The sequence below is a fragment of the Leiobunum rupestre genome, chromosome 11 (genome assembly GCF_980474605.1).
Source record: "Leiobunum rupestre chromosome 11, qqLeiRupe1.1.hap1, whole genome shotgun sequence".
Lineage (NCBI taxonomy): Eukaryota > Metazoa > Arthropoda > Arachnida > Opiliones > Sclerosomatidae > Leiobunum > Leiobunum rupestre.
This window is the reverse complement of record NC_143394.1, coordinates 24,311,011-24,328,994: the sequence shown is the minus strand read 5'-3', so window position 1 is coordinate 24,328,994 and position 17,984 is coordinate 24,311,011.

Here is a 17,984-nt window from a genome sequence, read left to right as displayed (position 1 = left end):
TTCCCACCGCGGAGTTTCTAAGTTACGCGACGCCTGTTTATTTTCGTTGTAGATCGTTCGCTGGGATCCAGCTACGTCACACACCGGGAAAAAACAGTGTTTTCCCCCCGTTTTTTTCACAGCAGACATCTCTATTCCCGACCCCGCGTTATACGCTAACCTTATAATACACAGTATTTTTACCAACCTTGGGGTCTGTCTGTCAGGCCTGCGAACGCGTTCGCATTTTCGGGGCAAAGCGTAATCACTGCGTACCCAGTTTCTTAGAATCAGAGAAAAGGTTTTTCCAAAAGCGCCCTCTTTTTGTCATTGGGTGTAGTATAATTTTTTAATCGGCCGGGATTCAAACCCGAACCCTCTTGCACGACAGGTGAGTGTTCTACGGCAGAACCACGGATACAGTTACGCTTCACTGAAAATTAAAAACTCTTCCGAGGAGAGGTATATTTTGGCTTGCCAACTTGTTAATGGAGTGTAGCTTCTTCGAATGCATATGTACTTTTTACTACTATGTAAATTAGCGGGATAATTTAAGAAATTTAAACACAGTTGAGGTTCTATAAGCTTTACATGCTTTTAAAATGAGAATTTGAGCCTTTCGAAGATTTCAACTGACCAAAAAGTTGCAATAACATTAGTTGCCTCTCCCAGCAAAATTCTAGGGAGGGCCATTGCCCCCCTGTCCCCCCGGTTCCTACGCCCCTGTTTCTCTGCCATTCTTTATGCTTTTTAATTATGGTAGTGACAATTGTTTCTTTAATAGTTTTTTTATACATTATTTATAATTATATAATTAATAATAAAATTTGAGCTGAGCTTTTTTTAAAGAAAATTCAGTGCAATTTTTTTTTATTTTAATTAGCAATATTTGAACGGTCTGGAATCGAACCCGGATCACTGGATTTAGGCGGATAATGCCTAAAGTATTAAAAAACTCTGACTCTTGGCTAAGATTAATGTGTAGTAACTTGTATATAGCGGATATACCTTATTATTAAATTAATTCAATTAAACAAAGTTGTTTTGCCGACCGACGGCGACCGGAACCGTCGAAAACCACAGTCATTGTATACCAAACGTGATCGACCTGAGCTATTTAAAATACGAAACGATTAATTAATCTAAAATGGATATTACTTTAACCCTATAGTAGCACAAATTTACACGATTTAAATAATTTACAAAATTTTGAAATTCATTTTATAATTTTAAACCATTTTTCGGAAGAAGGCGCTGACCAACGGGTAGAGGATAAGAGATTCAAAAGAAGAAGGCAATGTATTCCCCCCCCCCTTCTGTTCTCGAGACTTACTCCGAACTACGGCCTTCGGTCCGGATGCCGAAATTTTTTTGAAGGGCAGTCGTCGCTACAGTGCTGCCAGACGTACCATAATTATAATACAAATCAATAATTTTAGGAAGAAATTTGGGCTGCACCATAATTGGTGCGATGCGGGCTTATTTACAATAATTTTCGATGTTCAGCCCAGCTTTCTCGTAACGGCTGCGGTAGCGCTCCGGCCTGGCATCATTTGCGTTTTAAAACCTGGCAGCGATGCGTCGCTACCCACTCCAAAAAGACCCTGCTTTTACTTTAGAGCATGTCATCGTGGGAACTAGGCCATTTCCCCCCCCCCCAGTCGTATTAAGCCTTGGCCTACTTTGTTATTCAATTCAACTAGTAACTACCACGACTCCACGAGGGGACTTTTAAACAAGCTGGTAAATATCAATTGGTTTTGCTATTCTAATTTTATATTATTCTTGGCTTAGAATTAAGCAATGAAATTATTTGTTCTTAAAGAAAATATAGGGTTCCCCGCTTCCGGCACACAATGGCTACGTTAAGCTTATGGAACGAGATTTTTTAAACACTAGTAAACGTTTAGTGTTGAAATAAAAACTATTGACTACAGATTTTAAACAGAAATATACCTTATATAAATTTAAATTGGGAATTTAGTTTTCATTTTATTTCGCTACCTGTTCTCCAAAACCTGGTAACTCGAAATTAATTGTTGGCGTTTTTAGAAAGAGCTTTTCAGCCTTCACTAAATAAAAATCAAGATAATTAACCACTTCGGTAACACGATCTGCGCAAACGCAGTGACTGACGCGCCATCTACTATTAAAGAAGAGAACTGCCTAGTATGCAATTTCCTTCTTCCGTTTCTACAAAATTTAAATAGTATGTGCTCTCGGAAAACTGCCGTAAATGGCACAATAAATACTGAAGTGGTGAATTACCACATTGTTTCATGGTTCACGTTTAAAGTGAAAATAATTTTTTTAAAGCATGCGGTTTTATATTTTATAAAATTTATATTTTTTTATTTCATACAGGTTCCAATTTTGAATACACCGACAATAGTATTCCAAAATGAAAACATTAGAGAAATATTCAATTCTCCCTTGGAGGTTAAAATTGACGGGGTGTCATTTGACGTCAACTCTATAAGAATGGCAGTCGCATCCTAGTTTTCTGGATACTATACGTTTCAACTTGAGTATCCGACTTCCTTGAGAAAAACAATGGAGAAGAATTTCCAGAAAGTGGTTTTTAAAATTGTAACAACGGATGTTTCGTCGCCAGTAGTAAGCATTGTCGATAGACTTACAGAATAACCATAAGTTTATTGATCATGCTTTAGAATACACTTCAATTTACTTTAAAGAATAAAGTTTAAATTTTAATAAAAACGTATTTTCTAAACTATGAACTTATTAATGCTTTAAGCTTACTTGTTCCCTTTCTAAATACCTAAATTTGAACGGCCAAAGACTTACATTTGAATGATATATCAGGCACATTTAAACGCCATTTCAGGTAAATATGATCGACCCAAGACTTAAATATGAACTCTAAAACCTACATTTGAACGCCGGAACAGTTAAATTTGAATGATAAATCAAGCACATTTAAACGCCATTTCAGGTAAATATGATCGACCCAAGGCTTTCATTTGAACGCCAAAAGACTTATATTTAAACGCCGGAACGCTTAAATTTGAACGCCCAAAGACTTACATTTGAATGAAAAATCAGGCACATTTAAACGCCATTTCAGGTAAATATGATCGACCCAAGACTTAAATATGAACTCTAAAACCTACATTTGAACGCCGGAACACTTAAATTTCAATAATAAATCCCGCACATTTGAACGCCATTTCAGGTAAATATGATCGACCCAAGACTTAAATTTGAACGCCAAAAGACCCATATTTGAACGCCGGAACGCTTAAATTTGAACGCCTAAAGACTTACATTTGAATGATAAATCACACACATTTTAACGCAATTTAAGGTAAATATGATCGACCCAAGACTTAAATATGAACTCTAAAACCTACATTTGAACACCGGAACACTTAAATTTGAACGCCAAAAGACTTAAATTTGAATATTAAATCACGCACATTTCAGGTAAATATGATTGCCAAAAGAGTTAAATTTAAAAGCCGGATCGTTTAAATTGGTACTTCAGCAATCAAAGATGAACTGTGCGACTATCGGCTTTGAATGCTTTACCCATTCGGAATTGAATCATCGCTTTCAATATTGAATGTTAACCTAGCAGTCAAAGTTGAACGCCCCCGTGAGCATTTACATTTGAATGGTAAAGCATTCCACCACAGTGGCAAGGCATTGAATGCTGATGCATTCAATTTCGAGTGTTGTGTTTTTAGAGTGTATGAAAACTGTTCTTTACGATTAGTTGCGCAATGGTTAATACAGCTTGTGATACACCAGAGGTACGGGAACCTTCTAACAGCCCTTGAATGAAACGGACAACTACGGAACTACATGTAACAGCCTTCTGTTGTTTTTCTGGCTTAAACGTTCCGTCAAATTTGTAAGGTGTTGCTAACGTGTACTTTCTAAGAACCATTGACGCTTTTTTCAAAATTACTTCCTCGTCGTCCATGTTTTTCACGTTAATTGCGCTTTTTACGGTTTGATTTACGTAAGCAATTGACGCTATAACTACATCTCTACCAACTGTGCATGCGTGCAAGTCGGGTAGCTCTGCTAGGATTCTTTCCTTTAATCGTGTGGAGTTCACTCTCGCATTTGACCGAATACCTAAATCCTCTAACTTAGATTTGTACAAATTCGCTATGTCTACAATTTTAATTAAATCAATTATTTCACCAAATACTGCCAAGTGATAAGAATCTTCGTAGTTATTTTCGACATTTTTTTCGGTTGTACAGGCCTACGAGACATTTGGCGTGGTACGAAGAATTTAGTTGAATTAATTCGCCCTCTGAAATTTTACATAGAAGCGTAACGTCCTGTAAATCCTCGGCATATATACGACTTTTTTCAAGTACTTCAGGTGTAGATACTGTACGACACTGTTCTCCAGTCACAGAACAGTCGCTATCGCATAAAAAAACAGGTTGGGCGTTTTTTCTATGATAATTCGATTAAAGTAGTGACATGTCAGTGTCTCGACATTTTCCTAAGATGTTTTGGTCATTCAATTCTTTCGCAATCTTCAAAACTCTGCGCTTTAGTGACTCCGAGGTAACCGTATGCAAAATTTTATCGTTTCCATAATTCCCAGAGTTACAAAACACTTTTCTTTATAACATATCCGTTTCGAATTCTCATCGTAAGAAGCTTCACAGCGTACTTTTCGTTTGACAGCTCGTTTAAGTTTGGCAGCACTATACTGTACTCTGCACGACTTATGCCACTTAGCCTTGTTGTTAATTAAATTCGCCGCTATTCCGCCTGATTTTTTCAAAAAGAGTAAGTCAACATAGTTTAGCAATTCACCTTTTTTCTCAAACTTTAATAAATCCTTTTCAAGAGACTTGTATCCGGCTCCCACATTTAACCGCTTTGTCTCAAAAGGGCACTGCAATCTTTCTTTCGTATCTTTCTGACAAAGTATACATAGTGATAAATCTATATTTTTAGTTTGAGAACTCATTGCACAGCGTACGTCATTAGAAAACAGAAGTCGTCAGTTTCAAAGCATCCAAAAATACGAGTACGTCTAACTGTAATTTTTGTCTAAATCAATCTCGCAACAGCCGTTTGAAAACCGCAGAATTAGGCTTAGTTGTGGTTGCCATGGAAATTCTCGATATAAAAAGATTAAATCTGAAGAAAGCGGGAAAATATGAAAAAAATATCTCGATGTGGTTCCATAGCAGGTTTTAAGTAGTACTGTGACACGTATCACCCAAAAAATTTCATAACTTTCCCCCCTTAACCACCCTAGCTACACGCGATTTACCTTTTTTTATTCCTAAAGTTGCGGCGATGCCGTGCAACTTAGAATTGACATTTTAAAAACACGAAGACGCACGCGGCCTCGGCAACAATCGGGTTTTTTGCTTATAAAATTTTATCCAGTAGGTTTTATTGAAAAATTAAAATTAGGTAGTCGAGAGTATAGTTCATTGCGCGTTTATATCAATTTTATGAGCTATATGCCAGTTCCGAACTATTTATCACCATGCGCTCTCACTATATGTATGTTTTGGTCTTGGCTCCGATGACTCATGTGTTCGTATCTCATTGGATGTCTTCGTATAACGCTACCTTCATTATAAAATCGGTTATTTCAAAATAATTAATTAAAGAAAAACACAAAATAAAAACAAAAATAAAAAAATTATAATTATGAAAAAGTATTAAATGTATTTTGTCACAATTTTAATCTTTTACTATAAATGCAGGTTGAAACACTCACTTCGAAATTAAAAAAAAAGATAAGTGTAAGCCAATTTATCTATCTTATGTAGCAATTTATAAAAATGCATTTAATAACAATTTTCGTTTGTTATAAAAGAAATTGAAGTTTTATTCTTCAAAAATTCTAATGTACATGTGGAAAAACCCAATGGTCATACGAAATAAATGATAATAACAAATGGTTTTGTGATTTATTGATAAAATACGCGAAAAAGTAGATAAGTCCATAATTAAAAGGGATAATATAGCTAAATCCTAAACAAATTTGAAGAAATTTAAAAACTTACTAATAACTCGTACCGATAGGTCTTCGAGCAACGCGAAACTCGGATCAAATAGATCTTCGAGTAATAAACTAAATTAAAAATAAATAAAATAGCCAGAAATTCCAACGGTAGACCGGTTTCGTTCTATTTGGAACTCGTCAGTACCGTGCGGGAAATCTGGCTGGCGACTATCAAATCGAAAAGAGAAACTAAGCCTAAACATTAAAAATTTCAAAACGCGTTGCATATAGCAACGGAAAGCCGAAAAAAGGGGGAGTGTGGTGGAGAATAGTATATACGTTAAGTTAAGTTAGAAGAAACCACCTATGGACTGTGAGAAGGATGATAAAATACGCGAAAAAGTAGATAAGTCCATAATTAAAAGGGATAATATAGCTAAATCCTAAACAAATTTGAAGAAATTTAAAAACTTACTAATAACTCGTACCGATAGGTCTTCGAGCAACGCGAAACTCGGATCAAATAGATCTTCGAGTAATAAACTAAATTAAAAATAAATAAAATAGCCAGAAATTCCAACGGTAGACCGGTTTCGTTCTATTTGGAACTCGTCAGTACCGTGCGGGAAATCTGGCTGGCGACTATCAAATCGAAAAGAGAAACTAAGCCTAAACATTAAAAATTTCAAAACGCGTTGCATATAGCAACGGAAAGCCGAAAAAGGGGGGAGTGTGGTGGAGAATAGTATATACGTTAAGTTAAGTTAGAAGAAACCACCTATGGACTGTGAGAAGGATGATAAAATACGCGAAAAAGTAGATAAGTCCATAATTAAAAGGGATAATATAGCTAAATCCTAAACAAATTTGAAGAAATTTAAAAACTTACTAATAACTCGTACCGATAGGTCTTCGAGCAACGCGAAACTCGGATCAAATAGATCTTCGAGTAATAAACTAAATTAAAAATAAATAAAATAGCCAGAAATTCCAACGGTAGACCGGTTTCGTTCTATTTGGAACTCGTCAGTACCGTGCGGGAAATCTGGCTGGCGACTATCAAATCGAAAAGAGAAACTAAGCCTAAACATTAAAAATTTCAAAACGCGTTGCATATAGCAACGGAAAGCCGAAAAAAGGGGGAGTGTGGTGGAGAATAGTATATACGTTAAGTTAAGTTAGAAGAAACCACCTATGGACTGTGAGAAGGATGATAAAATACGCGAAAAAGTAGATAAGTCCATAATTAAAAGGGATAATATAGCTAAATCCTAAACAAATTTGAAGAAATTTAAAAACTTACTAATAACTCGTACCGATAGGTCTTCGAGCAACGCGAAACTCGGATCAAATAGATCTTCGAGTAATAAACTAAAATAAAAATAAATAAAATAGCCAGAAATTCCAACGGTAGACCGGTTTCGTTCTATTTGGAACTCGTCAGTACCGTGCGGGAAATCTGGCTGGCGACTATCAAATCGAAAAGAGAAACTAAGCCTAAACATTAAAAATTTCAAAACGCGTTGCATATAGCAACGGAAAGCCGAAAAAGGGGGGAGTATGGTGGAGAATAGTATATACGTTAAGTTAAGTTAGAAGAAACCACCTATGGACTGTAAGAAGGATGATAAAATACGCGAAAAAGTAGATAAGTCCATAATTAAAAGGGATAATATAGCTAAATCCTAAACAAATTTGAAGAAATTTAAAAACTTACTAATAACTCGTACCGATAGGTCTTCGAGCAACGCGAAACTCGGATCAAATAGATCTTCGAGTAATAAACTAAATTAAAAATAAATAAAATAGCCAGAAATTCCAACGGTAGACCGGTTTCGTTCTATTTGGAACTCGTCAGTACCGTGCAAGAAATCTGGCTGGCGACTATCAAATCGAAAAGAGAAACTAAGCCTAAACATTAAAAATTTCAAAACGCGTTGCATATAGCAACGGAAAGCCGAAAAAGGGGGGAGTGTGGTGGAGAATAGTATATACGTTAAGTTAAGTTAGAAGAAACCACCTATGGACTGTGAGAAGGATGATAAAATACGCGAAAAAGTAGATAAGTCCATAATTAAAAGGGATAATATAGCTAAATCCTAAACAGATTTGAAGAAATTTAAAAACTTACTAATAACTCGTACCGATAGGTCTTCGAGCAACGCGAAACTCGGATCAAATAGATCTTCGAGTAATAAACTAAATTAAAAATAAATAAAATAGCCAGAAATTCCAACGGTAGACCGGTTTCGTTCTATTTGGAACTCGTCAGTACCGTGCGGGAAATCTGGCTGGCGACTATCAAATCGAAAAGAGAAACTAAGCCTAAACATTAAAAATTTCAAAACGCGTTGCATATAGCAACGGAAAGACGAAAAAGGGGGGAGTGTGATGGAGAATAGTATATACGTTAAGTTAAGTTAGAAGAAACCACCTATGGACTGTGAGAAGGATGATAAAATACGCGAAAAAGTAGATAAGTCCATAATTAAAAGGGATAATATAGCTAAATCCTAAACAAATTTGAAGAAATTTAAAAACTTACTAATAACTCGTACCGATAGGTCTTCGAGCAACGCGAAACTCGGATCAAATAGATTTTCGAGTAATAAACTAAATTAAAAATAAATAAAATAGCCAGAAATTCCAACGGTAGACCGGTTTCGTTCTATTTGGAACTCGTCAGTACCGTGCGGGAAATCTGGCTGGCGACTATCAAATCGAAAAGAGAAACTAAGCCTAAACATTAAAAATTTCAAAACGCGTTGCATATAGCAACGGAAAGCCGAAAAAGGGGGGAGTATGGTGGAGAATAGTATATACGTTAAGTTAAGTTAGAAGAAACCACCTATGGACTGTGAGAAGGATGATAAAATACGCGAAAAAGTAGATAAGTCCGTAATTAAAAGGGATAATATAGCTAAATCCTAAACAAATTTGAAGAAATTTAAAAACTTACTAATAACTCGTACCGATAGGTCTTCGAGCAACGCGAAACTCGGATCAAATAGATCTTCGAGTAATAAACTAAATTAAAAATAAATAAAATAGCCAGAAATTCCAACGGTAGACCGGTTTCGTTCTATTTGGAACTCGTCAGTACCGTGCGGGAAATCTGGCTGGCGACTATCAAATCGAAAAGAGAAACTAAGCCTAAACATTAAAAATTTCAAAACGCGTTGCATATAGCAACGGAAAGCCGAAAAAGGGGGGAGTGTGGTGGAGAATAGTATATACGTTAAGTTAAGTTAGAAGAAACCACCTATGGACTGTGAGTAGGATGATAAAATACGCGAAAAAGTAGATAAGTCCATAATTAAAAAGGATAATATAGCTAAATCCTAAACAAATTTGAAGAAATTTAAAAACTTACTAATAACTCGTACCGATAGGTCTTCGAGCAACGCGAAACTCGGATCAAATAGATCTTCGAGTAATAAACTAAATTAAAAATAAATAAAATAGCCAGAAATTCCAACGGTAGACCGGTTTCGTTCTATTTGGAACTCGTCAGTACCGTGCGGGAAATCTGGCTGGCGACTATCAAATCGAAAAGAGAAACTAAGCCTAAACATTAAAAATTTCAAAACGCGTTGCATATAGTAACGGAAAGCCGAAAAAGGGGGGAGTGTGGTGGAGAATAGTATATACGTTAAGTTAAGTAAGAAGAAACCACCTATGGACTGTGAGAAGGATGATAAAATACGCGAAAAAGTAGATAAGTCCATAATTAAAAGGGATAATATAGCTAAATCCTAAACAAATTTGAAGAAATTTAAAAACTTACTAATAACTCGTACCGATAGGTCTTCGAGCAACGCGAAACTCGGATCAAATAGATCTTCGAGTAATAAACTAAATTAAAAATAAATAAAATAGCCAGAAATTCCAACGGTAGACCGGTTTCGTTCTATTTGGAACTCGTCAGTACCGTGCGGGAAATCTGGCTGGCGACTATCAAATCGAAAAGAGAAACTAAGCCTAAACATTAAAAATTTCAAAACGCGTTGCATATAGCAACGGAAAGCCGAAAAAGGGGGGAGTGTGATGGAGAATAGTATATACGTTAAGCTAAGTTAGAAGAAACCACCTATGGACTGTGAGAAGGATGATAAAATACGCGAAAAAGTAGATAAGTCCATAATTAAAAGGGATAATATAGCTAAATCCTAAACAAATTTGAAGAAATTTAAAAACTTACTAATAACTCGTACCGATAGGTCTTCGAGCAACGCGAAACTGGGATCAAATAGATCTTCGAGTAATAAACTAAATTAATAATAAATAAAATAGCCAGAAATTCCAACGGTAGACCGGTTTCGTTCTATTTGGAACTCGTCAGTACCGTGCGGGAAATCTGGCTGGCGACTATCAAATCGAAAAGAGAAACTAAGCCTAAACATTAAAAATTTCAAAACGCGTTGCATATAGCAACGGAAAGCCGAAAAAGGGGGGAGTGTGATGGAGAATAGTATATACGTTAAGTTAAGTTAGAAGAAACCACCTATGGACTGTGAGAAGGATGATAAAATACGCGAAAAAGTAGATAAGTCCATAATTAAAAGGGATAATATAGCTAAATCCTAAACAAATTTGAAGAAATTTAAAAACTTACTAATAACTCGTACCGATAGGTCTTCGAGCAACGCGAAACTCGGATCAAATAGATCTTCGAGTAATAAACTAAATTAAAAATAAATAAAATAGCCAGAAATTCCAACGGTAGACCGGTTTCGTTCTATTTGGAACTCGTCAGTACCGTGCGGGAAATCTGGCTGGCGACTATCAAATCGAAAAGAGAAACTAAGCCTAAACATTAAAAATTTCAAAACGCGTTGCATATAGCAACGGAAAGCCGAAAAAGGGGGGAGTATGGTGGAGAATAGTATATACGTTAAGTTAAGTTAGAAGAAACCACCTATGGACTGTGAGAAGGATGATAAAATACGCGAAAAAGTAGATAAGTCCGTAATTAAAAGGGATAATATAGCTAAATCCTAAACAAATTTGAAGAAATTTAAAAACTTACTAATAACTCGTACCGATAGGTCTTCGAGCAACGCGAAACTCGGATCAAATAGATCTTCGAGTAATAAACTAAATTAAAAATAAATAAAATAGCCAGAAATTCCAACGGTAGACCGGTTTCGTTCTATTTGGAACTCGTCAGTACCGTGCGGGAAATCTGGCTGGCGACTATCAAATCGAAAAGAGAAACTAAGCCTAAACATTAAAAATTTCAAAACGCGTTGCATATAGCAACGGAAAGCCGAAAAAGGGGGGAGTATGGTGGAGAATAGTATATACGTTAAGTTAAGTTAGAAGAAACCACCTATGGACTGTGAGAAGGATGATAAAATACGCGAAAAAGTAGATAAGTCCGTAATTAAAAGGGATAATATAGCTAAATCCTAAACAAATTTGAAGAAATTTAAAAACTTACTAATAACTCGTACCGATAGGTCTTCGAGCAACGCGAAACTCGGATCAAATAGATCTTCGAGTAATAAACTAAATTAAAAATAAATAAAATAGCCAGAAATTCCAACGGTAGACCGGTTTCGTTCTATTTGGAACTCGTCAGTACCGTGCGGGAAATCTGGCTGGCGACTATCAAATCGAAAAGAGAAACTAAGCCTAAACATTAAAAATTTCAAAACGCGTTGCATATAGCAACGGAAAGCCGAAAAAGGGGGGAGTGTGATGGAGAATAGTATATACGTTAAGCTAAGTTAGAAGAAACCACCTATGGACTGTGAGAAGGATGATAAAATACGCGAAAAAGTAGATAAGTCCATAATTAAAAGGGATAATATAGCTAAATCCTAAACAAATTTGAAGAAATTTAAAAACTTACTAATAACTCGTACCGATAGGTCTTCGAGCAACGCGAAACTCGGATCAAATAGATCTTCGAGTAATAAACTAAATTAATAATAAATAAAATAGCCAGAAATTCCAACGGTAGACCGGTTTCGTTCTATTTGGAACTCGTCAGTACCGTGCGGGAAATCTGGCTGGCGACTATCAAATCGAAAAGAGAAACTAAGCCTAAACATTAAAAATTTCAAAACGCGTTGCATATAGTAACGGAAAGCCGAAAAAGGGGGGAGTGTGGTGGAGAATAGTATATACGTTAAGTTAAGTAAGAAGAAACCACCTATGGACTGTGAGAAGGATGATAAAATACGCGAAAAAGTAGATAAGTCCATAATTAAAAGGGATAATATAGCTAAATCCTAAACAAATTTGAAGAAATTTAAAAACTTACTAATAACTCGTACCGATAGGTCTTCGAGCAACGCGAAACTCGGATCAAATAGATCTTCGAGTAATAAACTAAATTAAAAATAAATAAAATAGCCAGAAATTCCAACGGTAGACCGGTTTCGTTCTATTTGGAACTCGTCAGTACCGTGCGGGAAATCTGGCTGGCGACTATCAAATCGAAAAGAGAAACTAAGCCTAAACATTAAAAATTTCAAAACGCGTTGCATATAGCAACGGAAAGCCGAAAAAAGGGGGAGTGTGATGGAGAATAGTATATACGTTAAGCTAAGTTAGAAGAAACCACCTATGGACTGTGAGAAGGATGATAAAATACGCGAAAAAGTAGATAAGTCCATAATTAAAAGGGATAATATAGCTAAATCCTAAACAAATTTGAAGAAATTTAAAAACTTACTAATAACTCGTACCGATAGGTCTTCGAGCAACGCGAAACTGGGATCAAATAGATCTTCGAGTAATAAACTAAATTAATAATAAATAAAATAGCCAGAAATTCCAACGGTAGACCGGTTTCGTTCTATTTGGAACTCGTCAGTACCGTGCGGGAAATCTGGCTGGCGACTATCAAATCGAAAAGAGAAACTAAGCCTAAACATTAAAAATTTCAAAACGCGTTGCATATAGCAACGGAAAGCCGAAAAAGGGGGGAGTGTGATGGAGAATAGTATATACGTTAAGTTAAGTTAGAAGAAACCACCTATGGACTGTGAGAAGGATGATAAAATACGCGAAAAAGTAGATAAGTCCATAATTAAAAGGGATAATATAGCTAAATCCTAAACAAATTTGAAGAAATTTAAAAACTTACTAATAACTCGTACCGATAGGTCTTCGAGCAACGCGAAACTCGGATCAAATAGATCTTCGAGTAATAAACTAAATTAAAAATAAATAAAATAGCCAGAAATTCCAACGGTAGACCGGTTTCGTTCTATTTGGAACTCGTCAGTACCGTGCGGGAAATCTGGCTGGCGACTATCAAATCGAAAAGAGAAACTAAGCCTAAACATTAAAAATTTCAAAACGCGTTGCATATAGCAACGGAAAGCCGAAAAAGGGGGGAGTATGGTGGAGAATAGTATATACGTTAAGTTAAGTTAGAAGAAACCACCTATGGACTGTGAGAAGGATGATAAAATACGCGAAAAAGTAGATAAGTCCGTAATTAAAAGGGATAATATAGCTAAATCCTAAACAAATTTGAAGAAATTTAAAAACTTACTAATAACTCGTACCGATAGGTCTTCGAGCAACGCGAAACTCGGATCAAATAGATCTTCGAGTAATAAACTAAATTAAAAATAAATAAAATAGCCAGAAATTCCAACGGTAGACCGGTTTCGTTCTATTTGGAACTCGTCAGTACCGTGCGGGAAATCTGGCTGGCGACTATCAAATCGAAAAGAGAAACTAAGCCTAAACATTAAAAATTTCAAAACGCGTTGCATATAGCAACGGAAAGCCGAAAAAGGGGGGAGTGTGGTGGAGAATAGTATATACGTTAAGTTAAGTTAGAAGAAACCACCTATGGACTGTGAGTAGGATGATAAAATACGCGAAAAAGTAGATAAGTCCATAATTAAAAAGGATAATATAGCTAAATCCTAAACAAATTTGAAGAAATTTAAAAACTTACTAATAACTCGTACCGATAGGTCTTCGAGCAACGCGAAACTCGGATCAAATAGATCTTCGAGTAATAAACTAAATTAAAAATAAATAAAATAGCCAGAAATTCCAACGGTAGACCGGTTTCGTTCTATTTGGAACTCGTCAGTACCGTGCGGGAAATCTGGCTGGCGACTATCAAATCGAAAAGAGAAACTAAGCCTAAACATTAAAAATTTCAAAACGCGTTGCATATAGTAACGGAAAGCCGAAAAAGGGGGGAGTGTGGTGGAGAATAGTATATACGTTAAGTTAAGTAAGAAGAAACCACCTATGGACTGTGAGAAGGATGATAAAATACGCGAAAAAGTAGATAAGTCCATAATTAAAAGGGATAATATAGCTAAATCCTAAACAAATTTGAAGAAATTTAAAAACTTACTAATAACTCGTACCGATAGGTCTTCGAGCAACGCGAAACTCGGATCAAATAGATCTTCGAGTAATAAACTAAATTAAAAATAAATAAAATAGCCAGAAATTCCAACGGTAGACCGGTTTCGTTCTATTTGGAACTCGTCAGTACCGTGCGGGAAATCTGGCTGGCGACTATCAAATCGAAAAGAGAAACTAAGCCTAAACATTAAAAATTTCAAAACGCGTTGCATATAGCAACGGAAAGCCGAAAAAGGGGGGAGTGTGATGGAGAATAGTATATACGTTAAGCTAAGTTAGAAGAAACCACCTATGGACTGTGAGAAGGATGATAAAATACGCGAAAAAGTAGATAAGTCCATAATTAAAAGGGATAATATAGCTAAATCCTAAACAAATTTGAAGAAATTTAAAAACTTACTAATAACTCGTACCGATAGGTCTTCGAGCAACGCGAAACTGGGATCAAATAGATCTTCGAGTAATAAACTAAATTAATAATAAATAAAATAGCCAGAAATTCCAACGGTAGACCGGTTTCGTTCTATTTGGAACTCGTCAGTACCGTGCGGGAAATCTGGCTGGCGACTATCAAATCGAAAAGAGAAACTAAGCCTAAACATTAAAAATTTCAAAACGCGTTGCATATAGCAACGGAAAGCCGAAAAAGGGGGGAGTGTGATGGAGAATAGTATATACGTTAAGTTAAGTTAGAAGAAACCACCTATGGACTGTGAGAAGGATGATAAAATACGCGAAAAAGTAGATAAGTCCATAATTAAAAGGGATAATATAGCTAAATCCTAAACAAATTTGAAGAAATTTAAAAACTTACTAATAACTCGTACCGATAGGTCTTCGAGCAACGCGAAACTCGGATCAAATAGATCTTCGAGTAATAAACTAAATTAAAAATAAATAAAATAGCCAGAAATTCCAACGGTAGACCGGTTTCGTTCTATTTGGAACTCGTCAGTACCGTGCGGGAAATCTGGCTGGCGACTATCAAATCGAAAAGAGAAACTAAGCCTAAACATTAAAAATTTCAAAACGCGTTGCATATAGCAACGGAAAGCCGAAAAAGGGGGGAGTATGGTGGAGAATAGTATATACGTTAAGTTAAGTTAGAAGAAACCACCTATGGACTGTGAGAAGGATGATAAAATACGCGAAAAAGTAGATAAGTCCGTAATTAAAAGGGATAATATAGCTAAATCCTAAACAAATTTGAAGAAATTTAAAAACTTACTAATAACTCGTACCGATAGGTCTTCGAGCAACGCGAAACTCGGATCAAATAGATCTTCGAGTAATAAACTAAATTAAAAATAAATAAAATAGCCAGAAATTCCAACGGTAGACCGGTTTCGTTCTATTTGGAACTCGTCAGTACCGTGCGGGAAATCTGGCTGGCGACTATCAAATCGAAAAGAGAAACTAAGCCTAAACATTAAAAATTTCAAAACGCGTTGCATATAGCAACGGAAAGCCGAAAAAGGGGGGAGTATGGTGGAGAATAGTATATACGTTAAGTTAAGTTAGAAGAAACCACCTATGGACTGTGAGAAGGATGATAAAATACGCGAAAAAGTAGATAAGTCCGTAATTAAAAGGGATAATATAGCTAAATCCTAAACAAATTTGAAGAAATTTAAAAACTTACTAATAACTCGTACCGATAGGTCTTCGAGCAACGCGAAACTCGGATCAAATAGATCTTCGAGTAATAAACTAAATTAAAAATAAATAAAATAGCCAGAAATTCCAACGGTAGACCGGTTTCGTTCTATTTGGAACTCGTCAGTACCGTGCGGGAAATCTGGCTGGCGACTATCAAATCGAAAAGAGAAACTAAGCCTAAACATTAAAAATTTCAAAACGCGTTGCATATAGCAACGGAAAGCCGAAAAAGGGGGGAGTGTGATGGAGAATAGTATATACGTTAAGCTAAGTTAGAAGAAACCACCTATGGACTGTGAGAAGGATGATAAAATACGCGAAAAAGTAGATAAGTCCATAATTAAAAGGGATAATATAGCTAAATCCTAAACAAATTTGAAGAAATTTAAAAACTTACTAATAACTCGTACCGATAGGTCTTCGAGCAACGCGAAACTCGGATCAAATAGATCTTCGAGTAATAAACTAAATTAAAAATAAATAAAATAGCCAGAAATTCCAACGGTAGACCGGTTTCGTTCTATTTGGAACTCGTCAGTACCGTGCGGGAAATCTGGCTGGCGACTATCAAATCGAAAAGAGAAACTAAGCCTAAACATTAAAAATTTCAAAACGCGTTGCATATAGCAACGGAAAGCCGAAAAAGGGGGGAGTATGGTGGAGAATAGTATATACGTTAAGTTAAGTTAGAAGAAACCACCTATGGACTGTGAGAAGGATGATAAAATACGCGAAAAAGTAGATAAGTCCGTAATTAAAAGGGATAATATAGCTAAATCCTAAACAAATTTGAAGAAATTTAAAAACTTACTAATAACTCGTACCGATAGGTCTTCGAGCAACGCGAAACTCGGATCAAATAGATCTTCGAGTAATAAACTAAATTAAAAATAAATAAAATAGCCAGAAATTCCAACGGTAGACCGGTTTCGTTCTATTTGGAACTCGTCAGTACCGTGCGGGAAATCTGGCTGGCGACTATCAAATCGAAAAGAGAAACTAAGCCTAAACATTAAAAATTTCAAAACGCGTTGCATATAGCAACGGAAAGCCGAAAAAGGGGGGAGTGTGGTGGAGAATAGTATATACGTTAAGTTAAGTTAGAAGAAACCACCTATGGACTGTGAGTAGGATGATAAAATACGCGAAAAAGTAGATAAGTCCATAATTAAAAAGGATAATATAGCTAAATCCTAAACAAATTTGAAGAAATTTAAAAACTTACTAATAACTCGTACCGATAGGTCTTCGAGCAACGCGAAACTCGGATCAAATAGATCTTCGAGTAATAAACTAAATTAAAAATAAATAAAATAGCCAGAAATTCCAACGGTAGACCGGTTTCGTTCTATTTGGAACTCGTCAGTACCGTGCGGGAAATCTGGCTGGCGACTATCAAATCGAAAAGAGAAACTAAGCCTAAACATTAAAAATTTCAAAACGCGTTGCATATAGTAACGGAAAGCCGAAAAAGGGGGGAGTGTGGTGGAGAATAGTATATACGTTAAGTTAAGTAAGAAGAAACCACCTATGGACTGTGAGAAGGATGATAAAATACGCGAAAAAGTAGATAAGTCCATAATTAAAAGGGATAATATAGCTAAATCCTAAACAAATTTGAAGAAATTTAAAAACTTACTAATAACTCGTACCGATAGGTCTTCGAGCAACGCGAAACTCGGATCAAATAGATCTTCGAGTAATAAACTAAATTAAAAATAAATAAAATAGCCAGAAATTCCAACGGTAGACCGGTTTCGTTCTATTTGGAACTCGTCAGTACCGTGCGGGAAATCTGGCTGGCGACTATCAAATCGAAAAGAGAAACTAAGCCTAAACATTAAAAATTTCAAAACGCGTTGCATATAGCAACGGAAAGCCGAAAAAGGGGGGAGTGTGATGGAGAATAGTATATACGTTAAGCTAAGTTAGAAGAAACCACCTATGGACTGTGAGAAGGATGATAAAATACGCGAAAAAGTAGATAAGTCCATAATTAAAAGGGATAATATAGCTAAATCCTAAACAA